The following is a 7,328-nucleotide window of genomic DNA, read 5'->3' as shown; positions in this document are numbered from 1 at the left end:
AAACATAGAGATAAAACTTCCCAACATGGTATTACAGGGAGGAATAACATTTTCTTTCTTCCTTACAATTCTATTTTCCTACGACAGACTATCTTCAATAAAAGCCACTGAATCCAATATCCACTCATCTTAAAATAATACTATTGATAACAGCTAATATTTACTGAGCTATTACTAAGTGCCAGGTACAGTGCTAAATGCTTTACCTTTATTATTTCATCTAATGCTCCCAGAAACTCTAAGAGGGAGATATTTTTATTACCCTCATTATAAAGATGAAACAGATATAATGGAACCTTGATCTATGAGCATTTATCTGCCAGTACTAGTAATTTTAGACCTTTTATTGGAAGGTCTCTGAGAATCCAAGTGCACACATGTATTTTTTCACCCACTGAATATGAATACCTACAAGTATAATCAAAGTGGAAGTGGGCCACAAGATGGGTTATAGTATTTTTAAACTTTTAAAAGAGTATCTTTAGTAATTCTGCTTCTACGTATATACCCCAGAGAAACTCTCCCATTATACCAAAAGAGATATGTATAAAAATGCTCATTTATATAGTAGTTAAAATGAATAAACTAGATTTTCATGTATCAACATGGATAGATCTTGAAAACAATGTTGTGTAGGGAAAAAAAAGACTATAGAATGATATGAATTTATAATATCATTTATGTAAAAAATATAATATCATTTAGTAAAACTGATGTTTGGAACATAAAACAACAGAATATGTTATTTGGAAATAAGCATTTTTATAGTAAAAGGATAAAAATGTGAGCCAGAAAGGTAGAATTTTCAGGATAACAGTTGCCTTGGGAGGAAAGGAATAGGATGGGGGGAAGGGACAAAGTAGGCTTCAACTCTTTGTCTCATTTCTTTTGCTATAGAAAATAATACAAATACGAGAATATGTTAACATTTGTTCTGTCAAGAACTACATGAGTCTGCTACCTTATTTTCTGAAAAATTTTTTTTATTTTAAAAATAATTCCATCTTAAGAAACACAAATAGGTATATTCACGCTGGAAAAGGGCAGGGATCACTATACAGAACATTATCTCCATAATTTGGGGGTAAAATTTTTCTGAAGCAGATTTGACTAGGTGCCCAATTTATTTATAAAATAACTCAGTATACCATCCATAGAACAGCTAGCTTTGAGTCTTATAAATTCAGTGCAACCTCCAAACCAAACTAGTTATAAAATGTATTCTTCAGTAATTTCATTAAGGTGAATTTTGTGGTTTCATATTAGCTGCAAACCGAAGGAGCCAGACCGCAAGATCCCTGCAATATTATCAAGGCCAACAGAAAGAACAGTTGTCTGGGGACTGTTACGGGCCACACGCTTCTGGCCAAAGACTCCTCTTCATGGGTCATCATTATTCCTGGACTGTACATCCCCAAATCTGACTCCCTGGCCACCCCTCTTCCTTTCCCTTTCTTCATCTCCAACAGCACAGGATTTCACTGTGAAGGTAAGCACTCCTGATTGCTATCTAACTAGGCCATGTGGTTTCAGTAGTGAGCGTTCTTCATTACATGATTTGGTATAAGGTTCTGGGTCATAGCTAAAAATATTTCAGCTTGAAAATTAATCTAATCTCTTGTTTGTTTTCTTTTGTTTGGAATATTTTCGCTTTTTAGACAATAATGTAGTTGAAGAATGCTATACCCAGCATTACTTAAAGTGCTATTTATTTGTTAACATTATATTTTGTAAGTGAGAAAAGTATTCCTCGTGTACATTTAAAAATAATCCCCTTCAGTTATATAACTAGCAATCAGTACCAGTTTGTTTGTGGGCATGTGTTCATATATATTTTTTATACCTGCCTTGTTTCAAATAGCATAAAAGCTGGGTTACAGATATAGATAGATAGATAGATAGAGATATAAATAACACCAGAAAAATTAAATCTGAATTCAGTGAAGACATGGAAACAGAGGATTTAATTCAGGAGTGAGTTAAGTATGTAAAGTGCATCCTGTTCAATATTATACACAGGCCGGAAGGATGCCTCATACATGGCTCTACGCTTCCTCGCAGCCAAGGAAAATACTGTCAGTCCCACAATTGGCTAGCCAGAAAGCAAAACAAATGGGGATAATACACAAGGGAAACACAACTATACCAGGTGCGAAAACTAAAGGAAAACATTTTCCAGATATTGTTAGAGTAAATATAGCAATAAATTTCATGGTGCTTTCTTATAAATCCTTTACTATAGGCCCAAAGTATGATACCAAAGTAAGTTCATTAAGAAATCAGAGGGAAGAAAGGAACCACGGCATGGTATTGGAGGCTGGGAAGGTAGGACGGGGGTAGCATAGGCACAATCCAGGGGCTATGGCATTGCAACTGTTGGTCTTGACATGAGGCTCATTACCAGGATGACCATATAATTTATTGTCTAACCCAGGCCCCTTTGAGAGTGAAAGGTGGTACTATTGGGACTTCCTTGGTGGTCCAGTGGTTAAGACTCCACGTTTCCACAGCAGGGGGCACGAGTTCGATCCCTGGTTGGGGAACTAAGATCCTGCATGTCCTGCAGCATGGCCAAAAAAAAAAGAAAGGTGGTACTATTAATTAAGCCCACACACAGGTATAAGCCTGGAGTGTCCTGAGCCACCTGGGGCATACAATTACACTAAGTCCTTGTTCCTCACCCAGTGACATCCTGCTCCCATTGCAGCCCACCACTGTGGACCTTGTCAGCCGAACTCATTCTGTCCAACCTGGAGTGAGTCTAACCAGCTCTAGTTATAGGCGACTCTGGGAGTTTCTGGCCCAGGTCACCAGCATGGGGTTGGCTTGCTCATGAGTCAGCCAAAGAGGGAAGGTAATCAAGAAAGACTGGAGTAAGCAACGGGCAATGTCATAATGGCTGAAGCACTTAAGCTATAGTTCTCAAACATGTGGTATGAATTACCCAGGAATCTATCTCAGTAAGCACCCCAGGTGATTCTAGCAATGATGCTTCTAGCCTAGGCTTTGAGAAATACCACCCTAAAGGCTTATTAAATAGCCCTTCAGGGAGTCGAACCTTCCTACAAGGAAGAGTACCTTGGGTGGGCTTTGGGGAGGATACAGTGCCAGTTCCCTGTGCAAGGTCAGAGCAGTGGGATAGGTGGATCAGAGGCGCTCAGCGTTCAGCTACCTGAATGACTTTTCCATTGAGAGGCCTAGGTTCTCAATTTGGAAGAGAAAAGGTCTCTCCTCTCCGGAGTCTCTATATGGTCCTAACAATTAAGAGAACCACTCAAGCCGGGACACAGACGACCCCAATTTTTAAATCCTAGCTGGAATATCTCCCACTCTAGTGAGTTTCCCTTTACCTAGAAATAGTAGCTAACATTTACTGATGATTTGCCACGTGCCAAGCCTAAGTGTCGTATCTGCATTTACTCATTTAGTCCTGAGAACAACCCAATGGGGGAGGTACTGTTTTCACCCCCATTTGATGGTGGGGCATGTTGAGCACACCCAAGGGGAAATGTACACAGTGTGGTCTCTGTCTGAGGCACCCTTGTGGTAATGCAGGCCACAACCTTCACAGTCTTACACACTGGGCCCAACGTTGTGGGTCATAGAAGTTTGGTAAATTTCCCAAGGTCCCGCAGCTAGAACCCAGGTTCTGAAATCTCATAGATGAGAAAAAGGAGGGAACTGGCTAAGAAGACATTTCTATGACCTGCCAGGAAGGGAACTGGACCAATTTGGGAATCAATATATGTAATCACAAAAGGATAGGTAAGAGTGAGCAGTTAGGAAGTAGCACATTCCAGTGAACCAATTGTGGCAACTGAGAATCTCCCAAGTCTTCCTGGATGAGGTCCCAAGACTGCCTCCCCAAACCGTGTTAAATGATGATGGTGAAAAAAGAAACCTAAGCTCCCCTTCCTGGTTGCATATTTTCCAATGAAATGATCCTAAGGCTGAGCTTCTTGCTTCCAATGTCCTGTCCGGTGTTCCTACAACATGTCTTTATCACACTTTTGGCCCTTGTATTAGAGTGATTTTCTATGTGTCTGTTTCCTTGCCAAGTTTACAAGCTTCTTGAAAGCAGGGACAATACTTTACCATATTTGTATCTCTCATTGCCCAGGGAAGGCATGCCATATGTGCATGGCTAGGCATCTTTGATTTCTTCCTTCTTCTCTTCCTTATGTGTCAGGATTAAGCTACCTGACTTCAAAGGGTAGTGGAAAAGACCTACAAAAATAATGAAGTGCTTTACACAGAAAATTATAGATAGGCACAGGATTGCTGTGGAGCCAGAGAAGATGGGCTCAGCTTAGCCTGTGAGGGCCAGAGAAGGTTGATAAATTGAGCTAGACAGAGAGAAGGGAGGGGGCGCTCTAGGCAGAGTAGATGGCATGTGCAAAGAAAAGAAGATGCTCATGTGTGAGAGAGAGAGAAAAGAAGGAGAGGAAGGGAGAAAGGAGAGAGGATTTGTGGTACTGCAAGCAGCTTTGTGTGGTTGAAGAAGTTTTCACTTTGACTGTGTTGTCAATGGAGGGGGCTGGGGTAGGGATGGGAGAAGGGTAGGAGCTCTGGAGCCAGACAGCCTGCATGGTCCAAATCCCAGCTCTGCCACTTATCAGCTATGTAACTTTGTGCAAATGACAACCTCTCAAGCCTCAGATCCTCATTTGTTAATGGGATAATAATAGCACCTACCTTTTGGGACTCATAATTAAATGGCCTAATACTTATAAAGCACTTAAAACAGTGCCTGTCATATAATGTGCATTCAATAGAGAGTAGTTATTATTGTAACCCCATTGCTCTCTTTCTCTCATTCCCTACTTTTACTCCATTCCAAGTAAGTCTTATCAATTCTTCCTCTAAAACAAATACCAAGACCATCCTCTTTTGTCACCACCTTGGTCCAAAGAACTATGATTTCTTTCCTGGATTCTTGTAGTAGCCTCCTAACTGCTCTCCCTGTTTCTATTCTTGCTCTGTTACAATCTGATCCACAAAACAATTAGAGTGATCCTTTTCAAAGGTAAATTGGGTGTCACTCCACTTAAAAATCTATTGTTTCTCATCACACATCATCCCAACCATTTAGAATTCTTATCATGACCTTAAAAGGTCGTAAATAGGGCTTCCCTGGTGGCGCAGTGGTTGAGAGTCTGCCTGCCGATGCAGGGGACACGGGTTCGTGCCCCGGTCCGGGAAGATCCCACATGCTGCGGAGCGGCTGGGCCCGTGAGCCATGGCCGCTGAGCCTGCGCGCCCGGAGCCTGTGCTCCGCAGCGGGAGGGGCCACAACGGTGAGAGGCCCGCGTACTGAAAGAAAAAAAAAAAGGTCTTAAATAATCTGGCTGCCTCTTACCTCTCTAAACCTACATCACCTTCCCTCTTACTCACCATGCTTCAGCCTCTAGTTGCCTTGAACTTGGCAAGTTTGTCTTGCTAGAACCTTTGCATCTGCTGTTCTCTCTGCCTTCCCCACCCCGTAACTTGTTTGCCTCCTTCTTGTCTTGTACTGGGTTGGCCAAAGGGTTCATTTGGTTTTTTCCATAAGATGGCTCTAGTAGCACTTAGTTGTCTTTAATTTCATTCGAAACAATTTTGTTAGATTGTATGTGACAGCTGTCATATCAGCGTGCATTTCAAAAAAAAAACATCAAAATTGGTGAATTTTTGTGTAGCCATTTTAATATTGAAGATGGAAGAAAAAAGCAACATTTTCAGCATATTATGCTCTAGTATTTCAAGAAAGGTAAAAATGCAGCTGAAATGCACAAAAAGATTTGTGCAGTGTATGAAGAAGGTGCTGTGACTGGTCGAACGTGTCAAAAGTGGTTTGCAAAGTTTCGTGCTGGAGATTTGCTGGACGATGCTCCACGGTCGGGTAGACCAGTTGAAGGCCACAGAAATCAAATCGAGACACTGGTTGAGAACAATCAATGTTATACATGTGGGAGATAGCTGACATACTCACAATAACCAAACCAAGCATTGAAAATCATTTGCAGCAGCTTGGTTATGTTCATCGCTTTGATGTCTGGGTTCCACATAAGTTAAGCAAAAAAAACCTTCTTGACTGTATTTCTGCACGCAATCCTCTACTTAAAAGTAATGAAAACATTCCCTTTTTAAAACAAATTGTGACAGGCGCTGAAAAGTGGATACTGTACAATAAAGTGGAATGAAAGAGCTTGTGGGGCAAGCGAAATGAACCACCACCAACCACGCCAAAGGCCGGTCTTCATCCAAAGAAGGTAATGTTGTGTATATGGTGGGATTGGAAGGGAGTCCTCTATTATGAGCTCCTTCCAGAAAACCAAATGATTAATTCCAACAATTACTGCTCCCAGTTAGACCAACTGAAAGCAGCACTCGATGAAAAGCATCCAGAATTAGTCAACAGAAAACACATAATCTTCCATCAGGATAAGGCAAGGCCACATGTTTCTTTGATGACCAGGCAAAAACTGTTACAGCTGGGCTGGGAAGTTCTGATTCATCTGCTGTATTCACCAGACATTGCACCTTTGGATTTCCACTTATTTAGGTCTTTACAAAATTCTCTTAATGGAAAAAAATTTCAATTCCCTGGAAGACTGTAAAAGGCACCTGGAACAGTTCTTTGCTCAAAAAGATAATAAGTTTTGGGAAGATGGAATTAAGAAGTTGCCTGAAAAATGGCAGAAGGTAGTGGAACAAAAGGGTGAATACGTTGTTCAATAAAGTTCTTGGTGAAAATGAAAAATGCCTTTTTTTTTAAACTTAAAAACCGAAGGCACTTTTTGGCCAACCCAATAGAACCAGCTCAAATGTCAGAGGAGTGGACTTTAGTTTGAGACACCAAACTGAAGTAACAGCCTCCCTGGTTTCTATATGTTACTCTGGTAAATTTATTTCCTTTTGTTTATGTCTCTTTTGTTATTTACTCTGCCTTCCCCAACTCTGTGCCCCAGAATATATGTTCTATGAGAGCAGAAACAAGGCCTGTCTTTTTCATTGCTGTATTCCCAGTTTCAATAACAGCAAAACTCTCTGCCTGAACTAGGCACCCAATAAATATTTATTGAATTGATATTGAATGAATTAAAAGAGAGTAGGGAAAGAAGGGAGAATGCGGCCAAAAATGAAGGCAGCTGGGGCCAATTATTATGCTTTTGCAGTAATCCAGTGAGAAATGATGAGGCCCTCCAGTGGTTTTCAACCTTGGCTCTGCATTGGAATCACCTGGGGAGTTTTAAAAATTACTGATGCCTGAGCATCATCCTCAGGGCCCCTGATTTAATTGGTGGATGCAGCCTGGGTGTCAGGATATTTCTTAAAGCTCCAGAGGA

The sequence above is a fragment of the Delphinus delphis genome, chromosome 17 (genome assembly GCF_949987515.2).
Source record: "Delphinus delphis chromosome 17, mDelDel1.2, whole genome shotgun sequence".
NCBI classification, from domain to species: domain Eukaryota; kingdom Metazoa; phylum Chordata; class Mammalia; order Artiodactyla; family Delphinidae; genus Delphinus; species Delphinus delphis.
The sequence above is the reverse complement of the archived record's forward strand: the minus strand, read 5'-3'. Positions refer to the sequence as shown.